Source organism: Eptatretus burgeri, chromosome 14 (assembly GCF_056783735.1).
Source record: "Eptatretus burgeri isolate ZD-2024b chromosome 14, Ebu_testis_v1, whole genome shotgun sequence".
NCBI lineage: Eukaryota > Metazoa > Chordata > Myxini > Myxiniformes > Myxinidae > Eptatretus > Eptatretus burgeri.
In genome coordinates, this window is record NC_140974.1 from 36,631,673 (window position 1) to 36,659,423 (window position 27,751).

The window sequence follows — 27,751 nt, forward strand, 5'->3', positions numbered from 1 at the left end:
AATTTAACAACCATAAAAATCTTCCAAATTCATTAAGATGTCTCATAGTTGGTTCAAGCAGATGTGGAAAAACCTGCCTGCTTTTGAAGTTGCTCCTTACTTCCAACTTTTTCGATTTTGACAATTTAATAATTCTCACAAAGTCAAGTTTTTAACCTGAGTATCAACTATTCTCACAAGGTTTTAATTCATGTCTTCAAAATCAAGACGTAATTGGTTTATTTAAACTTCAAAACAAACTAAATGATTATAACATTGAAGATATAATATAACTATTTTTTGATACACAGAAATGTAAAAATAAATCAAAACCTATAACTTGCATTCTTCGTGATATTATGGATGATATACCGTCTCCCCACGATTTGGATAAATCAAAAAAGAACCTCATTATCTTTGATGATTGTGTTAATGAGAGAAACCAAATGCTTATGGATAGCTATTACACAAAAAGGGTCATTCTTCTTGTAATTGTATGTCTTAGTCAATCATACTTTCGACTCCCTCATCACTTAATAAGAAACAATGTTTTTGAATAAGAATAAGAAATAAGAATATTAGTTTCTCAATAAGAAACTAATACTTTTGTTTTATTCAAGTTAAATTCAATAGATATAAATATTTTTGGAGAGACAATTTTTCTACGTTGGGTGGTAAAAAATAATTTGAGGAGTATAGGAAACACACGACTGCAAAATATAAATACATTATTGTGAAAGAAGATAAGATACTAAGGGATATATATTATTTTATTTTATAAACAATGACATACATAAATGATAGTTGTTATTATTAATCTTCTGGGAAAAACTTTCATAAATCTACATTCTTGAATAGTGAAAATGAAAATATTACAGGTGTTTAAAAAAAAAAACACCCTGTCACACTTACTCTATCAACAAACAGTCATGTGACCTGGAGAAGTAGAAGGTAAAGATTATTACAACATTTCAAAAGAGGAACATAAGTGATTGAGAAACAAAGGTAAAATGTTTGAGAAGGTCTCTCTTGGTACAACAAAATATTCACATTGTAAGTGAGTTAAAGAAATTAAAATATGGTGGTCTTGGGTTATTAGAAACTAATCCAGAAGGAATGAGACAAATTATTAAACATGTGAGTGATAATGGAGTTAAGATTTTATCATTCGGTTTTAATGTTGATTTAGAAACTCAAGGCAAACATATGAAAAGCAGAGATATAAGTGTTAATGAAGAAGAAATTACAACTTGTATTAATGTTAATAAAGAATTTGATGAAATATTAAAAGAAAATAATTTATTTGAACACATCAACTTTCATGATGAAGAAAAGGTAAATTTCCCCATTGACCTTTACATTTCATTAAATGATATTTTTCCAATAAATAAATGGATGCAAAAGAATGAGCAAGAAGATTTAAGCAACATCAAGAGTTGGTTTCAAAAGTTGTAAATCAACAGGAAGACAGAAAGAAGAAATGCAGACAGAAACTAATGGGTGAAGAAGTGTTTGGAAGAAATCAAGAGAAATTTTTTAAACCACTTTGAAAAAAAACTCCCCAACCCAGGTCTACAGTTCCTATCTATGATAGAATACACCCCTAAAAAACTTCAAATGATAAAAGATTTTAGTCAAATGACGGAGCAAGAAGGAGAAGACATTGGAGAATTAGAATACGATGATGAGGGATTATTTCAACAACTGTAAGAGATAAATCAACCTCCTGATTATGTTGTGAATGTTCTCCAAAACAATGTATATTCAACAGATTCAAAAACCATAGCAGGTCTCATTCCTACAGAACAACCAACAATATTTCATCTTGTCAAAGAAAAGGGGCTGATATTTAATGATGAATTAAGGTTCTTGAGTTCTGTTCAACCACCTGTTAAATTAACTCTGAGATTAAAGTTTTTTCTTACAAAAGATGGAAGACAAGGTTCAACTTTGAGGGGTGAATCAAGTTATTTCGATAAACCGTTGAACATAAAAAATGAGGATGATAGAGTATATATTGATTTCGGAAACTCGCTTTATTATGGAGTTTCTGTTGTTGGTAAAGGAAGGAAGAATGAAAAGGAGAAACACATTAATGAATCTTTAAGTAGGCTTGGGTCAGGTATTAATTTTCTTCCAAATGACCCATCACAATAAGTTAATAAACTGTTATTGTATTTAGGTAGTAAGAAGGCTGGCAATAACAATTATTTTAATGAAGCATCAGCCATTTTATACCAGTTAATGAACATGAAAGTAATTAATAAATATCAATACAAAGATATTTTATGCCATGTTAAATGTCATGTTGCCATGTTAAATGCCATGTTAAATGAGTTTAATTCTCTCTCATGACGAAAATGAAAAAATATCATCAATTGTTGATGCTATTGAGAATTATTTATAATTGTTGAAAGATGATAAAGAAGTATGTATATTTATAGATAAGATAATGGTAGAATTACTGCCACTGAATGTTGAAAGAAAAATGATTTGAGTAATCTTATTTTCAAGATTATTTAACAAGTGTGGTGTTTCAGAAAATAAAAAAGAGATACATAGCAATTATTCAGACATTTTAAATGAATATATATATATATATATATATATATATATATATATATATATATATATATATATATATATATATATTCAGACATTTTAAAACTTATAAATCAGAAGCACAATCCTTAGTTTTAATTTCACATCGAGTGATCCCACAACTTCTTTCCCATACACACTACAACTTCACACAACAAAAGAATATGAGGCATCTTTATTGTCTATGGAAGCTTAGAATACCTTGTTTAATATCACAGAGAAAAATGACAAGTTTAGTTGTAATCCGGGAAGTGGATACAAAACGACAACAGTTTCACACAGAGCATACGAGTTTCTCAAATATCTTCTGAAATTGCTCGCCTTATGAAAGAACAGGGTGATGAACCAAAAATATTGTATAGATATTCAAAAACATATTTCAAAATCAACAATTAAACTTAAAAATAACAAGAAGGTTGATTTCACAATTGATAATTCATTTTGAGAGTTATTGAGTTTCTCCTCAAAAAAGATTGAAACTAATGGGCCGTTTTATAGTGATAATGTCTTACAAATATCTTCAGGCATAAATTCAGTTTTAATTTACTGTGATTTGATTGATGGTGCTTATAATGATGGAATAAGAACAAATACGATATTTTCATTCAGTGCATACTCAACCCCAATTGGTTATAAATTTAATATGGAACCAAAAAATCTGGTTTATCTTCCCGTGTGTGGAAAAACCATATACAGAGTAAATTTTATGATATCAAACCAAGATAATCACATGATTTCTTTGAATGGAGAGATTATATCCATCAGAATCCACCGACGTGAAGTTTTACAAGAAATAAATACGATGTTTATTGTGAGGAAACACGAGTTGGGAAAATATAAAATAATTACATGGGATGGGATGTTCCTTTCCCCATACTACAAGGGTGAAGGTATGTATCTTGGTGGAAGATACTATAAACCTAGGAGACAAAGGGGTGTTGGACATCAATTTAGAGGAGATGGGATCAGTGATACTCTAATGGGTATAGGTTCAACTATTCTTAAACATAAAGACCTAATTGGTTCAACTGCTTCTGCTGTGGGAAATGTAGTGGATGTTATTAAGAGTATAAAAGATGACCAAATGGAATCCCATAAGTTGCAAGCAATGAAAGAAATTAAGAAAGACAAAACTCAGTTGTTTCCCCAAGAATACCAGAAAAGAATTCAAACACTTGGGTTGGGGTTTCAAAAGTTTTAACATCTTTTATTTTCTAAATAAATACAAGAATGGAAGCAATTGATAGTATCTATGATTTGGATGATACAATCGTTTTCTCAATTTCTACTAAAAAGAAGAATACTTCAAGTTAAATGCTATCACAGGAACAGACTGGAATACAAATGGAACAAAAAGTTTTGAAATAAATAATCAACAAACTTATTTGAGCCTCGCCGATAGGTTCTTGGTGTGTAAAATTACATTCACTAAGGTTAGTTATAACACAAACGCTGCACTCGTAAATGATTTCTTCTGGAATATGTGTGATAGTGTTTGTTTGTATATTGGAACACAATAAGTTGAAGCAGTTGATCATGTCTCTGCTCCATCTGAAATGATGAAATTTACACTTTATTCGTTTTGTGACAGAATGGATAATGGGGCTGTCGAAGGTTTTATTCCTGGTATGGCAACGGGACCAAACACAGACCCTGGTTATAGTGAAATAAAGGCAATGTATAAAGCTAACACAAAAGCTTGTAATAGTTTTAACATGGCAGTTCCTCTTAAAGGTATATTTGGATTTTGTGATTATGATAAAGCTCTGAATGGACTGAAAATTAGATTTCAACTACAAAGGAATGATAATGAAAATAAATTACTTTTTGGTGTTGGTAATGCTTTTGGTGCTCAGAATAAATTTGTTATTGATGAAATGACTTTGTATATTAGTGAATATACTCCGAATCTTAAAACAGAAGAGGTGTTGAAAAGAAAACTGAACTCACGAAACCACTAAATGTATCATACCTTAAAAGAAGATGTCAACATGTTAAACTCAACCACACCACTTACACGTGGAATTTGGGTGTTCTTGAAGGAAAGCCACGATACCTACGGCTCATTTTAAAGAAATCAGATGGAGATACTATGACTGATAAGAATAATGCATTGAGTGATAATGCTAAGGTGAAACAACTTCGCGTTTCTCTGGATGTAACATTTTATCCACAAGATAAATTAGAAATTGATCGGGGAAAAAATGATTATGCTGAAGTATAGAAGTCTTACAAAAAGGTGTGTGAAAGCAATGGTAATGAAGAACCTATTTTGGATATGGTTGCATTTAAAAGCCGACATACAATGTTCACGATTGACCTGAGCACTCAAAAGGAAACTATAAAGTTGAATAGAATGGATACTTCCCTATACATTGAAAGAGGAGAGAGTGAAGAAGTTGATGCATATTGTTTGCATTTGGAAGAAACAGAATTACATATTAATACGCATAATGGTGTTATGATTAGTCTCATAATTTTTTGATAAAAATATGAGACGCAAAGTGCCAACTGGGGTATATGTTAATCAAATCAGTCTTAATAAACGCTAATCTTGTATTCAAAATGAAAAGCCTTGAATGATTAACCCTAATACAATTCAGAGAAAAGGAGCAGTAAGAATTTATGTTTTGTTCATAAGAGAACAGGTGAAAATATTGAACGATACTGGCTCACTTAAAATTAAAATATCAAAACCAATGTTTCAGAAATATTCAATAAGAGAGATGACTGGAGGATTTCTCCTCTTTCTAATTGCATTATTTGTTAGTATAAGTGCGGATGGAGCATTGACAGGCAGTATTTCAGCAGTGGTGAAAATTGCCAATGAAAGGAAGGCTTAAATACAGGCTCAAAAAGAGTTGGAAAGACATAACAAAGAGTTGGAGAAACAAATCAGTGGAAGTGGTGTAATTGTAGATTTTGCTGAAAAACTTGAACGCCTTCCTGATAAAGTGAGATTGTTTGTTGGAGATATGCTTTCTTCTATCGCACAAGCAGGTGTAATATTGTTGCGGGCCTGGGATCGGCTGCGAGCACGACCGCAAGGTGGACCAGTAGGGACGACTCTACTGAACACCCGGAATTTAGATCTTACTTTTCGGAAAACCCCGAGGGTACGGGTCCCTTTCCGGACTGTGAATCGTCAATAATTTCACCACGTGGTACAGGGTTATTTGCCAAACTTCAAAATACCTAGACCCACGTGGCGAGCTACCGAGTATTCACACCCTCGACAGAACTCGTACGGGACGAGCTGTATGCGCGCTCGACCCATGCGTGACCCGAGCGGATGGTCACCGAGCTTCCGTCGGTCCCAAATGCACACCACTACGGCAACAACGGCCTTTCTAATTCCCCAACACGCACTACATTAAACCAATAGAAGAACCACAAAAACGAGCTGATACATTTAACACATGGGTTTATTTATAATGGGGGGGGGGGGAAGGGGGGAGCACGCAAGGAGCAGAGTTATCCGACTATAAGGAATGCAATGCAAATAATGTACAGCGAAGCAACTTAACAATGTACTACTTAAAGACGGGTCCACAGACAGATGCACACCCAAAAGAAATGGACCCAAAATGGTCTTTATTATCCCTTCAGCTGGGAGGGAAGTCGAGCTGAGGGACGAGAAAGTGGCTGGCTACCTGGCCACGAGCACGCGGCTTGACGTCCACACCTTCCCAGAGCACCAGTCGGCAAGAACGGACCAAGGCAGCCGACGCAGACTACGCCAGCGACGAGATGAGCTAGGATCCAGAGCACGCCAGCCCACGCGAGCGACGAGATGAGCTGGGAACCAGAGCATGCCAGCGACGAGATGAGCTGGGAAAAAGAGCATGCCAGCCCACGTCAGCGACGAGAAGAGCCGAGAACCAGAGCACGCATGCGACAAGATGAGCCGGGAACCAGAGCATGCCAGCGATGAGATGAGCCCGGAACCAGAGCACCCCAGCGACGAGATGAGCCGGGAACCAGAGCACACCAGCGACGAGATGAGCCGGGAACCAGAGTACGCCAGCCCACGCCAGCGACGAGATGAGCCGGGAACTAGAGCACGTGCCCCAGAATAGGGGTGCCGATCCTTTTCTACCTGCTCAAGCAGATCCACCTGATTATTTGCTCTCCGTTCCTTTTATCCCCTTTTTGGGCATGGTTCGCTCATTGTGGCCTGCTTTCCTTGGGTGGGACACGACGCATTCCCTTATTTGGTGTGCAGCCAAGCGAACCAGTTCATGGCCATATTTGGGAATGGAATTCCATCCCCAAATGAATTCCGAGCACACCCGCATACCAGCGAGTGCGCGGAGAATGCTGGGAGCAGAGGGTTGTCATTGTTGTAGTTGTAGATGTAAAAATCCTAACTATCAAAATAACTCGGCAGTGCATGAACATTTAATTACCCATTAAACAAGGGAAAGGGAGCTATCTATCCACATTTACTTATTGAAATAACTGAGCTATAGGACCTGTATGTTGAGTGCTCATGGCTTCCAGATTCATAACAATATTAACTGAAAGGGGTAATGGATTATTTATTTCTCATAAATAAATGAGCATCGATGAGTGGTTTAAAGAATTTGGAAAGAAAACAACATCAAATATAAAACTTGCAAAATATTGTAAGCAAATTTAAAATTGATTTTGTGGTTATTTGTATGAGAGATGAATTAACAGACTTGTCTAAATATACAAAGAATATTATTATCAATTTAGAAGATAATAATGGAAACAGCTCTCATTGTGTATGAATTTATAATAATCAGGTTAAATATTATTTTGATGGTTATGGTCTTCCACCACCTGTTGAAGTCATGAAATTTTTTTCAGAATAGTATTTATCACATATTTCAAGTCCAAGAATTAATTTCCATGTGTTGTGGTCAATTATGTCTGTATGTGTTGTTTCAACGCAACAAAAATACAAATTTTATGATGTTATTTTTAATCTAATATAAATGACTGATGTTGGAAAAGATGGTTCAACCTTTGGAGTATCCCAAGAACTGGATATTAAAACTGGATTTCAAATTATTCCACAAAAGCCCAGGCTGAACTTCAGAAATTTAGGACATGAAAAATGATTATATATTAATAAATTATCCAAACCTGACTGAGGCAAATGACTTAGTGAGATTAAGTGATTTATCACAATTTATATCCCTAAATAAATGGCTGTATATTTTAAAGATACAGAAATGTTTTTTCTATCTCCAGGTCATACAGAATTCACAGTTCCAATTGAAATAAAATGTTATGAAGAAGGGCATATCGTTTGTATGAGAATAAAACATTGGGGATGTGATATGAATGATTTATGGTAAAATTGGTCATTTAAAATAAACCAAGAAGACCTGGAACAATTAAATCGGTCTCGTAAGGAAGAATATTATCCACTTGGGGCCGAGAATGAGTTTTGTGGAAGCTAAAATCTAAATAATTTAATAAGGCTAAAATCAATTGCTGCTTAGACATAGTTTATATCATGAAAACACAAAGAACAGGATTTTATATAGTAATTAAGGGAATACAAACTCATTTAACAAGGGGAAGGTATAACCTGTTATCATATTAATGTCATATATTTCTGATACATAAATAACAGCAAGAAGGCTTCAACAAAATTATCATTTCTGTGACCAAGCATACCTACAAGAAAAGGGTATTCAGTATTTTCATAAATATGTTCCACAACATAAGAATGGGGTATTTTCAAGAAAAGATTGACTTTATACTGATGTTGCTACACTAACAACTTTGGATTTAACTAAAATGTAAAATTATGAAAAGGTTTTAAAGTTTCGAAAATACAAGGCTCTTTTAGAAATTCAGAAGAAATTTTATTGGTTTCCTGTTGTAAAAAAATATTATTTTGGATTCAGGACTATCAAGAAATCCAGATGAATATATGTATGATATTCTATGGGGTGAAAGTGGTTCAAAGGTAGTAAGGGATGAGGAAGGAGTTGAAGAAAATGAGAAGAGAAAGGAGGAGGCAAGGGAGAAGAGAGAGGGAGGAGAGAGAGAGAGACCGGGAGGAAAGAGAGAGAATGAATAAATATGAAAATGTGGAAACCAGTGAGAATAAAAAATGATTAGAGGTATTACAGAAAATAAATCAATCTCAATGCATTGAGGAGGAAAACAACGAATTAACAAGTCCATCAAAAATATATGGGTCAAGAGTATTAACATTGATTTCATGGAGACGATTTAAATGAGAAAGTAGAAATAAAGAAGTGAAAGAAGGAAAATATGATTGATGATGGTTGTTTGATTGACATTGCTTAAAGTTTTACTTTTTTTCTTCAATAAATGGAGGAGAGAGTGAGCCATTTCTAAGGATTCTTTGTATTTTAATGATTAAGATTCAAATGTATATGTTGGAAACTTCAAAGGTTTTCGCACTCTTGAGGATTTTTTCTCATAAATAAATGAGTTATTGTCTCAAATGTAAAAATAAAACTGAGTAAAAATTCTCGGATGTTAAAAGTAAAAATAATAGAGTTCATCAAAAGGGAATATGTTTAGTTTGTGGTACTAAAAAGAGTAAATTCAAGTCTAATCATAAAATTGGGGGAGATATGCAAAAGTTTTTATCAGGAAGTAAATTTACAACAACTGGAATACCAGGGGAATTGCATCAACCAGGAATTTTATTTACAGGAATTACAAAAGACAAAGATAATAAATTTAAAATAAAAAAATTCACAAATTGACTTCACCCCATTTTAGACTCTGCCCACACAAGCCACACCCACACAAGCCACACCCACATCCATCATATCGTATCCATACATCACATCCACATCCATCATACAATGATTAGTCTATTCGTTTCCCCCACACAATGCATTTATTTAATTAAAAATTCACTCTGCCCTCCTTTGTCTCCACCCACACAAGCCACACCAACATTAGCCACACCCATGGAAGCCACATCCACACAAGCCACACCCACACAATCCACACCCATATACACCATCATCCCCTCCCTTTGTGCACCCCCACCCTTGACCCACCACCCCTTCATCACACCCCACCCTTCCCCACCCACACAAGCCACACCCATATACACCATGATCCTCTCCCCCTGTGTACCCCCACCCTTGACCAACCACCCTTCATCAAACCCCACCCTTCCCCACCCACACAATCCACAAAACAAAGGAAATGAGAAAACAAAGGGTTTTTGGGGGGCATGTCTCTCAAAGGTAGGGATGAATATTTTCCATCTCTTAACCAGCATTTTTGTTTCAGGCAAAGGAAGACTTTTGTAAAACTCGTTTCTTGGGCAGGCGGGCTGATTTTATCACAGAAAAGATTACACTTGCTGCAAATGATTTTGAGGAGAACTTTTATAAAATAATGAATAATGTTGTTTTTGGAAAGACTGGAAAATGTTAGGAATAGACAAAACATAAGACTTGCTACATCTTGGAAACAAGCATCCAAATTAATTAATATACCAAGTTTTCAAAGAGTGGAGGTGTTTTCAGAGATTTTTTGTGCTATTCATTTCAACAAAGAAAGTATTGAAATGGATAAACCTATCTTTATAGGAACATCAATTCTTGACTTGTCAAAGTTGTTAATGTATGACTACTTCCACAACAACTTAAAGAAAAAATATATGGAAGGGGTTAATCTATTATGTGTGGATGCAGACAGTTTTATTTTGAAAATTAATATGGAAGATATTTATAAGGATACATCTCAAGATGTAGGTATTTATGAAACAAGCAATTATAAAAGAGATAACAAACTATTCTCTACAAAGAATAAAAAGGTTATTGGAAATTTTAAAGATGAGTTGGGTGGAAAGATAATGAGTGAGTTTGTGGGATTGAGAGCAAAGGCCTATGCCTATAAATATATTGATGATAAAATTGAAAAGAGTGATGGAAAGTTAAAGGGGGAAAAGAAAAATGTAATCAAAGAAACAATAAATTTTGAAGATCATTAAAATTGTTAGTCTTTAAGAAAGAAGAGTACAAAAAAATGAATACAATAAGAAGTTATAAACATCATTTCTATACAGAGGAGGTAAATAAGAAGGCATTGGGGGCTTTTGATGACGAGGTTTCTTTGAGAAAATGGGATTGATAGCCTCCCTTATGGATATATTTAAAGTGTAAGAACAAAATATGTAGTTGGGGTTATGGGTTACCGCCACCTTTTTTCCTGGTATACTTGACGGAGACAAGTAACCATGAACAAATATTTGTTGGAGCCATGTAAATTTTTGTAAGTGACTCAGAACCCCTGAAAAGGAGGAAGATCTTGACAGACTTTGGGGAAGAAAGTCTTGAAAGTGGGGTCTAAAGAAGGTAAAACAAGGGAAATTGGGAGAATTTTGGTGTCAGTCAATAAATTTTTCCATTTTCCCCCTTTCATTTCCATGTAAATTAGGTGCACCAGAAGCTCTGATGTCCTACTTTTAGTGTGGTTTTATCTTTGTGCTTCGGATTATTGTCCTGCTGAAATGTGAATGTCCTTCCCAGTTTCAGTTTCATGACTGACTCATGCAGGTTTTCATCAAGGATTCTTCTGCACAATGCACCATCCATTGCAGCAGCCCCGTAACATAATGCTCTCACCACCATGCTTGACAGTTGGGATGGTGTTGATTGGGATATGCGCAGTGTTCGGTTTTCACCAGACGTAATGCTTTGAATTTAGATGAAAAAGTTAAATATTTTGCCTCGTCTGACCAGAAAACTTTTCACCACATACCTGTAGTATCATTAAGATGTTTTTCACAAACTCCATATGAGCTTTGAGATGCGTTTTTTTTCAGTAATGGCTTCTTTCTTGGCACTTGTCCACAGAGGCCAGTTTTGTTAAGGGAATGGGATATTGTTGATTGATGAACACTGACCCTCATCTTGGACATCGAGCCTTGCAAATCTTTCAAAATCATTGTTGTATTTGCAGTGACATCCCAAACCAGTTTCCTGCTTACCCAGCTGCTGAGTTTGGATGGGTGATCTGCTTTGGGTAGTGTCTGGGTGGTATGATATGTCTTCCATTTGTTAATGATGGATTTCAATTTCTCTCTCTCTCTCTCTCTCTCTCTCTCTCTCTCTCTCTCTCTCTCTCTCCCTCTCTCCCTCTCTCCCTCTCTCCCTCTCTCCCTCCCTCTCTCCCTCTCTCCCTCTCTCCCTCTCTCCCTCTCTCCCTCTCTCCCTCTCTCCCTCTCTCCCTCTCTCCCTCTCTCCCTCTCTCCCTCTCTCCCTCTCTCCCTCTCTCCCTCTCCTCCTCTCCCCCTCTCTCCCCTCTCTCCCCTCTCTCCCTCTCTCCTCACAACTCAACTCTCTCCTCTCTCTCTATCCTCTCTCTCCTCTCTCTCAACTGAACTCTCCTCTCTCTCAACTCAACTCTCCTCTCTCTCAACTCAACTCTCCTCTCTCTCAACTCAACTCTCCTCTCTCTCAACTCAACTCTCTCTCTCTCTCTCTCTCTCTCTCTCTCTCTCTCTCTCTCTCTCTCTCTCTCTCTCTCTCTCTCTCTCTCTCTCTCTCTCTCTCTCTCTCTCTCTCTCTCTCTCTCTCTCTCTCTCTCTCAACTCCCTCCTCATCTCTCTCCTCTCTCTCAACTCAACTCCCTCCTCAACTCTCTCCTCTCTCTCAACTCAACTCTCTCCCAACTCTCTCCTCTCTCTCTCCTCTCTCTCAACTCAACTCTCTCCTCTCTCTCCTCTCTCTCAACTCAACTCTCTCCTCTCTCTCCTCTCTCTCAACTCAACTCTCTCCTCTCCCTCTCCTCTCTCTCGACTCAACTCTCTCCTCTCTCTCCTCTCTCTCAACTAAACTCTCTCCTCTCTCTCTCTCTCTCCTCTCTCTCAACTAAACTCTCTCTCTCTCTATCCTCTCCTCTCTCTATCCTCTCCTCTCCCTCTCTCTCCTCTCTCTCTCCTCTCTCTCAACTGAACTCTCCTCTCTCTCTCTCTCTCTCTCTCTCTCTCTCTCTCTCTCTCTCTCTCTCTCTCTCTCTCTCTCTCTCTCTCTCTCTCTCTCTCTCTCTCTCTCTCTCTCTCTCTCTCTCTCTCTCTCCTCTCTCTCCTCTCTCTCAACTCAATTCTCCAATCTCCTTTGAAAGCTCTACAATTACACCATGTGATACAATAAACCTATGAGGTATTACTCTAACTTCGAATTTATCCTGGAATCCACACATTACTCAAATAGCTAAGTCTGCCTTAAAGAAATTAGGAGTCCTGTTCAGATGTTGAAGATTCTTCTCCTCTGAACAGTTGCTCCAACTATATTGAGGATTGTTTCGTCCTTGTATAGCGTATTGCTCTCGCATCTGAAGAGGTTCCAGCTCCACATACTTACTGGACAGAATTGAATCCAAAGTTATTGGACTTGTCAACTCTACCAACATGACCTCAAAACTTGACCCGCTCAAATTTCACCGCAAAGTAGGCTCTCTTTCTCTTTGCTACAGATATTACTTCGGTTTCTGCTCACAAGAAGTTGCTGCTTGTGTACCATCAGCATGAGCGGGACAAGGAATACTCGACAAGCCACTACATCACATGATTATTGTTTGGCCATTGGCAATTCAAGGGTGGGCTGTTACGATGTTTGTTTCTTCCCATCCACTGCCAAACTCTGGAACTCTTTACCTTCTCATCTCTTCCCAAACACTTATGACCTTCCCCTTTTCAAAAAGCAGATTTTTTACTTCCTCAAAAACTCTTGGACTATTCTTTCATTACTTTCTTTTCTATTCGTGTAGTTATTTTACTTAAGGATTGTCCTCGATGAGGACTATTCAGTCCGTGCCAGTAGCGTTCAAGATTAAAAACAAAAACATTGAAGAATCTCTCTGTCTGTTGTCTGAAGAGGCTGTTGTCTCGTTCCTTGTTGGGCTGAGTTTCAAACCTAGGTGAGACCTCTCAGAGGCGAGGGTGCATACCTCGAAACAATATCCTGCCAGACCAACTTCTAAATGTATTGAAAATAATCGACCGTAGATGCTCTATTTGAAAAGAACATCAAATGAAAAGCAAAGTTTAATAACCACTACTACTACTACAAACCACTACTACTACTACAACTACTACTACTACTGCTACTGCCACTGCTAGTGACATTGACATCTACTCAACAATGAGTCTGGAACACTGATGGGTTCCTCTTGTGAAGCCCATTTGTATATATGTGTATATATATATATATATATATATATATATATATATATATATATATATATATATATATATATATATATATAACAATTCCCCTAAACGCTGCCAATATGCCACTATACGGTAGCTGTAAGTTAGAAACACGTTCAGTAAGTTCTGTGGTCGTCCGGAAGACGTCAATCAAATTCGTCTACATACGCCAATGTGCGTTTGAGATTCGTTAAACATAGGTTCAAAGCACGCAACTCATAGGTTCAAAGCAAGCTACTAATAGGTTCAAAGCACATTACTCGTAGGTTAAAAATTAAGTTTCGGGTATCCTAAACATTACCTCGACGTGTTTCGACTAATGAGTAACTTACAAGTAACGTGTGGCCGACGTGTGTAAACGATTGCGGAGCGTGCCGAGAACTTATGCCAGCATATGTGGAACTTGTGAGCCATACGTCGAGTACGTCGTAAAATTTTCAGCATGCTTGAAATTTCACGACATACTAGACGTACCACGTAATATGCCAGCGTACTTCATTGTTTTTCATCGTGCTGATAACGTATACACAACTTACCCATACCGTATTTGATGTGTCCCAGCGTTTTAGACACATTTTTCATAGGTCGGCATACGCTGGCTAAATCGTCAAGGTGTGACTGCGATGTTGACACTTCCAATTTTCAGGCGGTTATGATTTAAATCGGCGAGTGGCAGGTTTTTAACAGAGAACGCCACGAGTTCGTCGGCGATACGTGCAGCGCGCTATGACTAAGTTAAACTATCGTTGGGCATAGGTTGTGAACGCTGACAACAGGCTAAGCATTCGTTGGTATGTTATCTTTAACACAACGAAACGTTCTGTGTACTTACTAATATGTTATGCATACGACCAACACGTTATGAATACGACCAAAACTTTAAAAAAAAAACGCAAAACTTCAGCGTACGCCAACGTTTTACGTGCATTTTTATACGTTGCCATTGCTGGCTAAAACGTCAAGGTGTGACTGGGCCTTAAGATGTACATGATATGGAACTTGATTTACTTCGATGTACTTGATATGGAACTGATTTGATTAAAAATTATTGATGTGTTACATTATGTTGTAATTCTTTTTTTTACATTACAATATTACGATGTATTTATATATAATAAATTTTTGGGGGGGGTGGGGGGGCACTGATAAGGTTTGGCCTAGGGCCGACAAGCAAGTAAATCCTGCCCTGTTCATTGGTTCAAATGAAGCTTTTGAGTCCTGAAGGAACGTTTGATTTTCACTGAAAGCCATGACAGTATAATGCGCAATTACAAACATTATTGTTGAGGAAGATGATTAAATAGCGATGTCGAATGGACGACGTCGTCTCTGGAGGGCAGAACAACGAAAGGCTGGTAATTTTATGGTGGTGCACAGCTTATTAAAAGCAAGATTTAAACCAATAAACAATGGGCGTGGCTCCACGAATCGGGATTTTTTGTATTTTTCTTGAGATCCCGAGATGCCGTGACGTCAATTTTCACGAGTTTAATTTCAGACGTTGTCTACCTGTCCCGATCTCTGAATTCATACTTCCTGCTGCCCACCGTGCAGGTACAATTTCTCATGCCTTTTTAATATCAATGAAAAATATTTCAATAATCGGTGATTCTGTGAATTTTAATTGTTTTGAGGTTTTTTTCATTGTAGTTGTGTGTGATGAGGTTTGAGTGCGAAAACAGAACTGTGTTCTTCAAAAAGTCCATTCATTGATTACATATGCACGTGGGAGGTGGGAATCATTTATGAGTACATTACTGGACACGTCAAGATTTCTCCCATGATTGCATATGTAATACATATACTGCACCACAAAAGTCACGTTGTCTCGTCCAGGCAAGTCGATTGAATTCTTGCTGCTTTTCCATTCATTCCTTCATGGTTGCATCACACCTGGGAGCGCGGCTGTGCTGCTGATGCAGTTCCGCTGATGCAGTGCCCCCAGAGGTTGGAGCAGGAATTTGGATTTGTTTTGTGTGCCGGTGATAACTCGCCTCACAAAAGGCATTGTGGGGGTCTTTAATGTCCACCAACGCCCAGTGCCTGCTGACGGGACACCTGGTCAATCTCCTCCAATGAAAGGTGTACACATTGGTCAATGTACTCCCTCACTCTGCTTACGAAACACCAGAATGACAGTTTATAGTTGGCTCGAGATTCGAACCCAGCCTCGACAGCTCAGAGTATGCGTAGATCGAGGTTAACTTATCATCCCTCTTTTTCATAAATGTGTCTGCGTACATCGTGGTAGTTGAAGCATTCTACCATATTTTCGTACCTATTAAATAGATTATCCCTTAACCACCGGAAATACACTGTCGTAGCTGATGCTCCATCGCTTCTGCTCAATTCCTGGTGCCAATAAAAGTGCATCAAGGTCCGGTACATAAAGCACCAACAAAACCAAGACAAGCCCACAAAATGGTTCCTTGGCTTTAGATTCAGTCAATCCGATGTACCTTACTCTGTCACAAAGTGTTGGTGCTGACGAAGCAGTTTCCTGGCAAGGGTCGTGCTGGGTGGTTTGCTATCCCCTCTCCCAGATGCAGTATATATGGTTCTATGATTGTAAAACTTTCGTAAATGGCTTACCGTGGTGGTACCAAACATGTCTTCACTTGAACCACCAGAGGGCAGGAGCTCCGTGTTTTGAACTCAATCGCAGAACGAGCAGCAACTATTGTGGCGGTGGGTCGAACTGCAATGACGTGACGTTAATAACAGGTGAAATGGGTACAAGAACACACACACACACACACACACACTATGAAAGTGAAAAGGCATACATCATGTGTGAGTGACAACATGTATGGTGATAATAATGATCATAAATAATTTGGAAGAATTACCACCTTGCATCATGTAAAACATCCTTGAGAGCAGGGGTTTTGGAAGACAGATGAGTGCAGATGATATCTTGTGAGTAATCTGAGGTCACAGACAGAGGACACTTTGAGGGTAAAAGGGTAGATCCATTAGATGTTCGTCCAACCGTATGACAAGACCCTTTTTGCAATACGACGAGACGTTGCTGTTTGCGTTGCCTTTGGGGAGGCTGTAAAGGCATGAGAGGGCAGCTTCCAATATAGGCTTGCACAGGACCAAGATGTTGGACACGTGTGCAAAGTGTTCAAGAGCTGACCCAATGTTGCTGCCTACGTCATGCATTGATTGCTTAAAGTATATTAATATCTCACCAGGAGAAGTCCATGGTAAAAATATCACGATCGAAAAAAGAAAAGAAAAAGGAATTATTTTATCGTTTCACTGGTTGAAAGAGCTCAAAACAGGGAGGTTCAAAAAGGGATATGTTGAGTTGTTGTATGCACCTGATGCTTAAATAAAATAAGAGCATGAAATGAGTTGAACAACTTATTGATTTATTCAAAACATTCGATTTGGTAAACTTACCCTGGATGAAATTAAGATAATTTTAGGCTTACAGGCTGTCCACAAAGTCTTCTTCTGGTTTAAAAAAAAAAACTTCATAACAACCAAACCAAAAGAGATACAATGTTGTGGTTTTCTTTGTATTTTGTCACATAATTCATAAAGTATCTTGTGTTCTTCAGTACACCTCAACATCGAAGTAATAATCCACTGTAATCTACATGTTGGCCAACATTTTATTTTTTGTATACACTGTCGACGCTCATATGAGAGCTAACACATAGAACGTACAACAAGGTGAGCAGGAGACAAGAGGAGATCTGTGGAGGGGAGAGGGATGGTGCGGGGTACACAGGGTAAACAATATGGACACCACAGGGACTTTAAAGTCCCTACACGACAGGGACTTTAAAGTCCCTACACGACAGGGACTGTCAAGAAGGAAAGCAGGTAATTTGAAAATGGGTTTGGGGTGGATTATCAGGAGCAGAAGAGATCGTGGTTTTGAATGTGGGAAGATAAGAGGAGGTGGTGAATAGCTGTTTTGAAGGCCTGGATTGAAGAGTGTGATAATTTATTCCAAAGGTGGGGAAAAAAAAGGAATGAAAGAGTGAAGGTGAGCAGTGATTCTTGATTTTGGTAGATTTACCAGAAGGGGGATGCTGGTGTACCTTGAGTGCCTTTCAGAAATATGGGGGGGACATATCTCAGACAGAGCAGGAGGGGCAAGGCCAGAGAGGAGATGGTAGATGACAGAAAGACCACCGACCTGCCTGTGATAAGAGAGTGAGAGACACAAAGAATAAGCCTCATCGCGCGAGATACCAATGATCCGAAACGCCTTGGTTTCCACAGCATGAAGCCGAGATTGGTGAGAAGCAGGAGCACCAACCCAGAGGGGAGAGTAGTGCTCCATCAGGCAGCAGACTAAAGCTTTGTATGTGGGCAGAAGCTTAGGTGTGCCAAGGAAGGACTTTGCACGACGGAGGATTCCCAGTCAGCTACTGGCTTTGGAGGCCAGCTTGGAAATGTGGCTTTCCCAGGAGAGGTCATGGCAGATAGTGAGACCAAGACGCTTTAATGAAAGGACTTCTTCAAGAGGATTGTTGAGAAAGAAGGTGGGGGAGGGGTTTCCAGACTGTCCTTTCGGAGAGACATTGTAAGAGTGTGAGATTTGTCAGGGTTGAAAGACATGTTCCACGTGTTGGACCAGCTTGTGATTTTATCAAAATTTGCAGAGGGTGAAGAGGCTGCTGCTTGCCGAACTGTGGGATGACAGATGATGCGGCAGAGGATGAAGTCATCAGCAAAGATATGAAGAGGATTTTCCAGAGAGTCAGAGAGATCATTGATGAAAACCAGAAAAAGAACAGGGCTGAGAACACTCCCTTGAGGAACTCCAGCCTGGATAGGAAGAGGGGATGAGAGAACTCCATTCAGGGCCAGACGTTGGCTGCCACAGGAGAGGAAGTCTGTGAGCCATAAGTGGAGATGTCATTGGATACCATAGGAAGAGAGTTTGGTGAGCAGGACAGGGTGTCAGACCAAATCAAAGGCACGTGATATGTCTGGTTCTGATTTCATGTCTGGCATTGAGGATCTCCATCCATTGTTGGGAGAGATATTCCTGTAATTTTCCTTTAACTTTGGATTAATTTGAAGCAACTTCTATTTCACAATTTTTTCTCTCTGAGGAGAGAAACTTCTATTTCATGAAGCAACTTCTGAAGAAACTTCATATGCTCTCATATGAGCAACTTCTATTTCACATTTCTGTGTTTCGGCAGAACGGGATGGGGGACAGACAGACAGACAGACAGTATTAGTCAAAGACATGTATGTATATAAATTCCGATTTATTTTGGAATCTTAAATTCAAATGGATGGGGTTACAAAGTGCAGCATCCTGAAGTAAAGAAGAAATTGTGCTAAGTTTAACATGCAGAGCCTTCAGAAAGTATTCACACCCCTCGACTTTTGTCACATTTTGTTGATACAGCCTGAATATAAAATGGATTAAAGTACAAAAATTTTGTCACCAATCCACGCAAAATACCCATAACGACAAAGTGAAAACATGTTTTTAGAAATTTTTTCAAATCAATTAAAAATGAAAAGCTGAAATGTCTTGCATCAATAAGTATTCAACCCCCTGAGTCAATACTCAGTAAAAAGCTCCTTTGGCCATGATTACAGCTTTGAGTCTTCTTGGGTATGTCTGTATTTGGGGATTTTCTCCCATTCTTCCTTGCAGATTTGCTCAAGCTCTGTCAAGTTGGATGGGGAGTGTCGGTGAACTGCAATATTCAACTCTTTCCACAGATTCTCAATGGGATTCAAGTCTGGGCTTTGGCTGTGACACTCGAGGATTTTCACATTCTTGTTCTGAAGCCATTCCAGTGTTGCTTTGGCTGTATTCTTGGGGTCGTTGTTCTGTTGGAATGTAAATCTTCACTGCAGTCCAAAATCTTTTGCACTCTGAAGCGGGTTCTCCTCAAGCATTTTCCTGTATTTGGCTCCATTCATTGTTCCCTCTATCCTTACAAGTTTTTTTCCTGTCCCTGCTACTGAAAAGCATCCCCATAGCCTGATGCTGCCGCAACCATGCTTTATGTGAGGGATGGTGTTAGATGGGTGATGAGCTTTGCTTGGTTTCCACCAGACATAGAGCTTTGTATTCAAGCCAAAGAGTTCAATTTTCATCTCCTCAGACCACATAATTTTTTGCCTCTTGCTCTGAGTCTTCAGGTTCCTTTTTGCAAACACCAGGCATGATCGCTAGTGCCTTTTTCTCAGGAGTGGCTTCTTTCTGGCCACTCCGCCATAAAGCCTAGATTTGTGAAGTGCTGCGGAGATTGGTGTCCTTCCAAAACGTTCTCCCATTTCACCACGGACCTTTATAGTTCTGTCAGAGAAGTCATCAGGTTGTCGGTTACATTCTTGTAGGACCAAGCTCCTTCTTGCCCAGTTGGTTTTTTTTTTTAAACAAACAATGTCAAGACTCATATAAGAGCTAACACACAGAACATGTATCAAGGGGAGCTCATATATCAATTGCTCGTCCTCTTCACACCTGTTCTACCACCCTCGTCTGCATCCTGCAAGCTTCAGTTCTCGCATATACTCAGTGTGTTGTGGTCCTAAAGCACTTTGTCTCTGTTCCGTATGAATGTGTGGCTGTGCGTTTGCCTCGAAAGGGTTTTTAGTTTTTACTCGGCTTCCTATTTGTTGTCTTTTGTCTTCATGTCCTGAATTTTCTGCCTTTCATGATCATATTTAATAAAAAATATATTTATTTTTTTATTTATTTTTGTTTAGGCTGCGTGTGTGTTCGGGTTCCTGCCATTTTTGCCATGCCAATGATTTGGCTTATTGATTGATAACTCTTGGAGGATTAAATAAGTGATCATCTTTAGTTTGATAATAACTGGCATGATAGAATACACACAGGAAAATGAATGTCAATTCATGCAAGCTGGTCTATTTCTCATCATACATGGGATAATTATATTCCAGCGTGTATGGTTCCTGCATCAATAATCGCTTGCGGATCTGGGTGGGGGTGAGAGGGGGGCTTGGCGGGGGGGGGGGTGTTCATCCACATGACAGCACAGATATTTCAGAAAATTGCATACGAGTATTTGAAGTTGTGTGTATCTGAAATGTAGGTCTACAAGATAATTAATGGATTTCAACTAAAAGTTCATTATCCTTTTATGTTAACTGCATTGGAAAAATAGTACCGGTAAACACACTAAACTTTTTCTTTCTTTACTCCATTATCTCATAAAATATTTTATATACCTATTATAATATATGTTAACGTATTCAAACATTACCGATTACAAGGCCATGTCAGTCCATCCTGCTTGTGAAACACCAGGGTGGCAGTTTGTATCTGAGTCAGGATTCAAACCCAGGCAAGACAGTTCAGAGGCAAGTATGCATACCTCAAGGCCATCCTACCAGTCCTGTTTACAGTATCTTGTAATGATCCCAATTAACAAATGCAATATGCCTAACTTTTGATAAGGTCAAACTTTGAAACATTTGTATGTCAAGTAGTGACATGATTCCCAACTTGATTTTCCTACAGATGCATCATCATCTACACACTGTTCTTCACCAACATTTCAAACCATGCACACATGCACACACCTGCTGGCACTCCTCTTTTTTTTCTTTTTTTTTCCTTTTTGGTCGCAGAGGTGGGGTGAGGATAGAAAAGATCATGGTTTTGGATTGGGGAAAATCTGAGATCATGGTGAACAGCTGTCTTGAAGACCTGGAGGGAATAATGAGATTGAAGATAATGTGAATGTTGGTTCCACAGGTGGGAAAAGGAGGAATAAATGAGTGGAGGTGAGTAGTGATTCTCTTGCCACAAAAGGAATTGCTAATACAGATTGTTGAACGTTATTTTTGGTTCGATAGTATCATTCACTTCAACAATGAGGTGGGACATTTTCCAAAGTTAAAGTCCAAAATCGCTTTGTGAGCTAAACCAAGAAATTTACAGGGAATGAAAAAAGAAAATTGAATGACATGGGAATTGGATGAGGAAAGAAAGAAGTAGGTTGCTGTGGTGGGGAGTGAGGCGAGATGTAGCGAAATGTACCTCCAAAAGCGTTCTCTGTTCTGTCCCTTGTCGCCCTCCTCCCTCTCCCTTTTCCATTGCACTCTTCAGCACTGCTACCCATTTGTGCCCATGAGTAGGCTATCAGCTCTCCACCCGGCACCCAGGCAGTGCGTGGGAAACGGCCGGTGCCGCAGGCAGAGGGGTGGACTTGGTGATGGGGTGAGACACCCAGTTTTGCCTTGGGTGGGGTCATGAATTCACGTTGTGGCTTTTTCACCTACCTTACCTTTTCTCACTCCTAAAGTATCGATGGTACCTGTATCTAAATTTGTCAATTTGGATCAGACATTTTGGTACTGTACATAGAATCATTTCTTTTCTTTATAAACTTGACACTCAAATTGACTCCTTAAGAGCAGTCGTTACACATACTAAAAATATCAGTTGGAAGTGCGTGTTTATTTCTTCCATTGTACCACATGCACTTGTGCTAATTAGTATTTATTCACCATTTTACACGATTCTAAGCTTGCAGTCTCAACAAAGCATGGCTCAGTCGGTCATGTTTATCACAGAGGATCATTAGTCCAAGGGATGACATGAAGCCTTAGGCCGAGTCAGCCAAGAGTGATCAAATTGAAAACAAATGGCCAAGGTCATGCCACTTTTGGACATCGAAGTGAAACTCAGAAAGAGATGTACAAACTTTATTGATGCCATATTAGCACGCTCAATAAATCTTGTCAAGAGTTAGTTGTATTTGGCACTGTACAATGAAGCACAGCACACACACACACACACACACACACACACACACACACACACACACACACACACACACACACACACACACACACACACACACACATGCATAAACGTTTTATGGTGTTATTTCAGTCACATTTGGCCCAGAGAACAACATATCAAAAGTTGGCCAAAATTGGACCATCAGAAGGGTGTAAATATGACGTCCAAAAAGATGGCCGCCATTAGAGCAAAATACCTAATATCTATGCATACCTTCGAAAGAAACAGTTCTGAACCACTTTAAAAGTGACAATTAACGATAAAACTTATTACCTTATAAGTACCAAAACATGTGAGGTTGCTGGGAGTGTCCCAAAGTTGCATCATGACGTCATTCATGAATGACATCATGATGTAATTTTATGCGATTTCATGGTAACTTCCAAATTTATGAAAACATGTTCACAAAAATAGTTTTCATCCTGTTTGATGACCTGATGACATCATAAATTCAATGATGATGCCAAGATCGTAATGCCACAACCATACCTTTTAATAAGGCGCAGTATTATACACGCAAAAACAACAGCCATGGAGACCAATGTGTTCAATTTCTTTGAAATAATACCTGGGTAGTTGGTACCAAGGAAGTTATTCCAGTTGCGACACCCATTACTGCTTTAGCAAAAAAAAAGTCAGCATATTCGTCCTCGTTTTCATCTAAAATGGGTGCATGGTTCATATTTTCACAGTTGCCATCTTGACAAGGTCCACAAGCCCTGTGCAATCAAGTCCGTACTTCTTACAACTACATGTAAGTGTGTTGCATCCAGCCGAGCAGTTGCAGTGAATAATTTTTAGCAGAATATCAGGAGCAGGGTTGTTGTCCATCATTACTGGTGTGAGTTTGTTCCCTTGATTGTCCCAGCCCCATTTTGTAATGTCCATGTTATCACTCTGGCCCATCCATACCATGACTTGAAGATAAGTTCGTCTTGAGTGCTGTTTTGTAGCTGAAGTTGTGGGGGGCAATCTCTCTGGCGTTACGAATGTCTTTGCTGTCGCCACTTTTTTGCAGAGGTAACTGTATCGCATTGATGCGAAAGAGTCAGACGTTTTCCCATTAAACAATGACACCATTGCCTTGCAGCCAGCACTTTCTACAGCATCTTGATCCGTATTTGGAGCACAGAAAATCTTTGAACAGGAATGCAAGACAGAATCACCTTTGATGAGTTTTTGGAACACTTATTTTTCCCCAACCCCAAAGACTCTAGAAGTAGTATCACATCCAGTAAAGGCATGGGCAAACAACAAATCAGTACAAACATCATCTCCGAGTAAATGCTTCAAAACCTTTATATTGTAAACATTTGGTTTCCCTTTGTCTGACCGAAAGTAAAGTTCTTTACTATCCATTTTCCCATGATAGAGAAGCAATATTAGAAGATCTGTATCTTCTCCGATAAGCGTAGTTGATTTGAAAGTGGACATTGTGACAGCTGCTTTCACTATATCCACATCTGCATCCCCCTCTGCCTGGACAACATGGCAGCCTTTTTGCTTCAGACATGCTGATATCATATCAATAAGTGACTTTTTGTACTTTTCATTGGAAAGGAAATCATCCTTCTTCCCCACAAATTTAGTTGTCTCTGTAATGTTCACAGCATTTCTCACAGTTGTTGTCTTCCATCGCTGGTGGGTGTTGTCCTTTGTGCTTGGTCCCTCATATCCATTGAATACCACAGTGGCTTTTCCATACAGTTCCACTGTAAAAGATGCATAATCATCGGCAATTGAACTGTAGGTACTTCCTTCTGTCCATTTCAAGCGATGTAGAAGGGAACCTCCATCTAAAACGTAATGCTCTGTCTTGGGAATAGACTGAAGGACAGCATCATCCACGGACGCAGCATGGTTCCCTATAGCCTCGAGAAGCGCAGGTTTGTTTGGTTTCCGTAGTTGATGTTTAGCTTCGAACAAGGAGGGTGGATATGGTGAAAGTTCGTACTTCATCAATGGTCTCTGCCCTACATATAGTTTACACCATGTACGCCTACACAAGAAATGCACATGGCTTCACCAGTGTTAATTGAAGTCAAACTGAATTACTGTCTAATGAGGAAAATGGCCATTGAAAGTTTTTTTAATCTTACCAGTGTGATCTTTAGTTTCAAAACATATTGTCATTTTCTATATCATAATTCAACATTTTGATGGACGTGAAATTTGGAAAAATCTGAAGCTGATTGGAATCCTTTGTCTTAATATTCTGAAGATATTTGTAGATGGCAGCACTGTAATGATAGGTGCTTGATCAGGAAGAATTAATGAACTTACATGCCTTCAGTAATACCATCTAAAATCTTCATCATCATCAATTTGCCACATAATTGTGAAATAATAAAAAGTCACATCATGACGTCATAGATTACCTCATGACGTCACTTGGGTATGCAATGTTCAATATAGAATGGCGAATTCACTGAGATACTGGTTTGAACAGTTTTAAACTATTTATTTTTACACTTATATGTGTAAAAACAGCTAAGATGATGGGATAGGAGAATAAATGAGGCACTTTTTAATAGTGGCAGCCATCTTTTTTAACGTCAAAGTTTGACCCTTTCTGATGGTCCGATTTCGGCCAACTTTTGATATGTTGTTCTCTGGACCAAGTACTACAGAAAAACATGATAAAACGTTTTCTTGCAATTTTTTTGAGGTTAGGCTGTTTATTTCATATTTTGATCCTACTACTGTTTCAGAGCCTCGGGGAGAGGCTGCCAGCCGTGCTTGTCCTCAGTGGTGCAGCCACCAAAGTGCGGCCTGCAACACCTCCTCCTAGTGGTTCTCATGGTACACCATGACAGGTGCCCAGAGGGAAACATCTTGGACTCCCAGTGTCTCAGCCCCCTCCAGGGTCCGGTGACCCCACCTGCCCGAGACACTCATTCAGACAGCGCTCTGATGGACAAGGGATGCCACACTCCATCAGACTCCCTGTACATTCCTGCTTGCTCCAACCATTGAGTCGGGACACGCATTCAAATTGCATCAGTAAAGCCTCGAAGCTCCCCAACCTGTCCAAATTTACTCGGAGGATAGTCCTTTTGGAGGCCTTTTTCCCCCAACTTCCCCATGTCTGAGTTATAAAAACCAGGGATAAAACACCCAGGCAGCTGCGTGTTGAATTTCGGAGCCTCCGGTGCCCAAATATGGCTTGCAGAGAGAGTCCTCTGGGTCAATTTCATCTCCTCTTGGAAATGCTTTATTGACCAACTCACCTCATCCTGCAGACTCTGTTGGACTCAAGCAACCTCCTCCCTATTCTCATTGTCCCGAGTCTCCAGCCACTCCTGTGTCACATCATTCATCCTTTCCCCATTAATTGCGACTCCCACAGGCCTATATTGATATTTGCCCTCCCCTTTTCAGTTATATGGGCTATCCTGAATTGGCTTATGTGTCCCGATTCTTTGATTAAAGAATGCTCCAGGCAGCTCACCAACACTTTGAGGTTTAAATCACTTTTACTTTATTTTAAAACACTCCAAGTGCAACGGATAAAAACCATGCCTTCTCCACACACGACCACCATTCCGCCAGACAGGACAGAGTCACTCCGGGTGGGCATACCTCCTTTAGTTATGTTGACAGAGGATGGTGACGTGGCAGGCAGAACAAGCTAGATGACGAGACGGGCAAGGCACAAAGCAAGCATGAAGAGGTGGCGGTAGGCAAATGTTTCTCTCTCTGAGGCGATCTCCTCGGAGTCTTCAGAGTGTCAAATCCTCTCTTTCGCTCTCCTCAGGTCTGCTTCAAAGATGTATGCAAGATATTTCAGAACAGCTGGCTAAGAACCGTGGCAGTTGGAGTCGTGCTGTGTCATCAGGTGTGTAACTGGCAGATGAGAGTGGAGCTGCTGACTGAGAGCAGAAGCTTGCTCAACGCAGGGCCAGGAGTTGAAGCTGGCCCTACCCCTACTTTTTGTCTGCAGCAATTGTGGGTGAGACTGCCACTCTCAGATTGGATTTTTCAGCCATAACAGGCGCTGCTCATCTCCTTGAAATTGAGATACCAGAGTGCAGCACATTGTTTTTCGAGACGGAAGCATGCCTATTCCACATTTATTTAATCTAAGATGATGTACAAAGCTTTTACTAACCACTGAGTATTTATTTAATCAAAGATATAAAGCTCTTTCGAACCAAGGACTCACTGCTCTTGAAGATAAAGCTCTTTCACAAACAACTGCATCAAATATGTAAAGCTTATATTTATGATGTCTGCATGTAGGATGCACCAGAGTATTTGCTTGCATTGTGCAAGAATGCCCCACTGCCAATGGTTATGTATATGTATATATATATATATATATATATATATATATATATATATATATATATATATATATATATATATATATATATATATATATATATATATATATATATATATACATATATATATATATATATATATATATATATATATATATATATATATATATATATATATATATATATATATATATATATATATATATATATATATATATATATATATATATATATATATATATATATATATATATATATATATATATATATATATATATATATATATATATATATATATATATGTATATGTATATATATATATATATGTATATATATATATATATGTATATATATATATATGTATATATATATATATATATATATATATATATATATATATATATATATATGTATATATATATATATATATATATATATATATATATATATATATATATATATATATATATATATATATATGTATATACACACACACACACACACACACACACACACACACACTGCTGTTTATTCGTAATACATATCTATATGTACTGGATGAAAAACTTTAATGCCCAAACAAGTCCATATCAAATAAGCTATGATTAAGTGATCTTGAAGGTGTGACCACTGAAAGATCCCACAGGAGGAAAGTGGAAATACTTTGGGGCTCTCTAATTATAAATACACTGGGGTGTTGGAGAGAGAAGTGGGGAATTGAGAAAAGGAAGGGAAGTAGAGATAAGTGAGGGTAGAGGACTGAGCACAGAAGATAAGAAGATTTTGGAGGAGATAGGTTTAAGGCAAGGGAAGGTAAAGTGTATGTTCAATGCATATGGAGTGGCAGGGCTCAAAAATCCTGCCATATTTGCAGATGTAAAAAATACATGGGTCGATCCTCATAATCCGTTAATA

The 27,751-nt window shown here is 38.6% G+C and overlaps 1 long non-coding RNA gene across 1 annotated transcript; it reads left to right on the forward strand.

Annotated features, from left to right (window-relative positions):
* Positions 1-15,005: 15,005 nt before the first annotated feature.
* Positions 15,006-26,826, forward strand: LOC147012973 (uncharacterized). The gene is made up of 3 exons (XR_015050963.1): positions 15,006-15,328; positions 23,243-23,304; positions 26,308-26,826. It is a non-coding gene; the product is annotated as an uncharacterized LOC147012973 (long non-coding RNA).
* Positions 26,827-27,751: the final 925 nt, after the last annotated feature.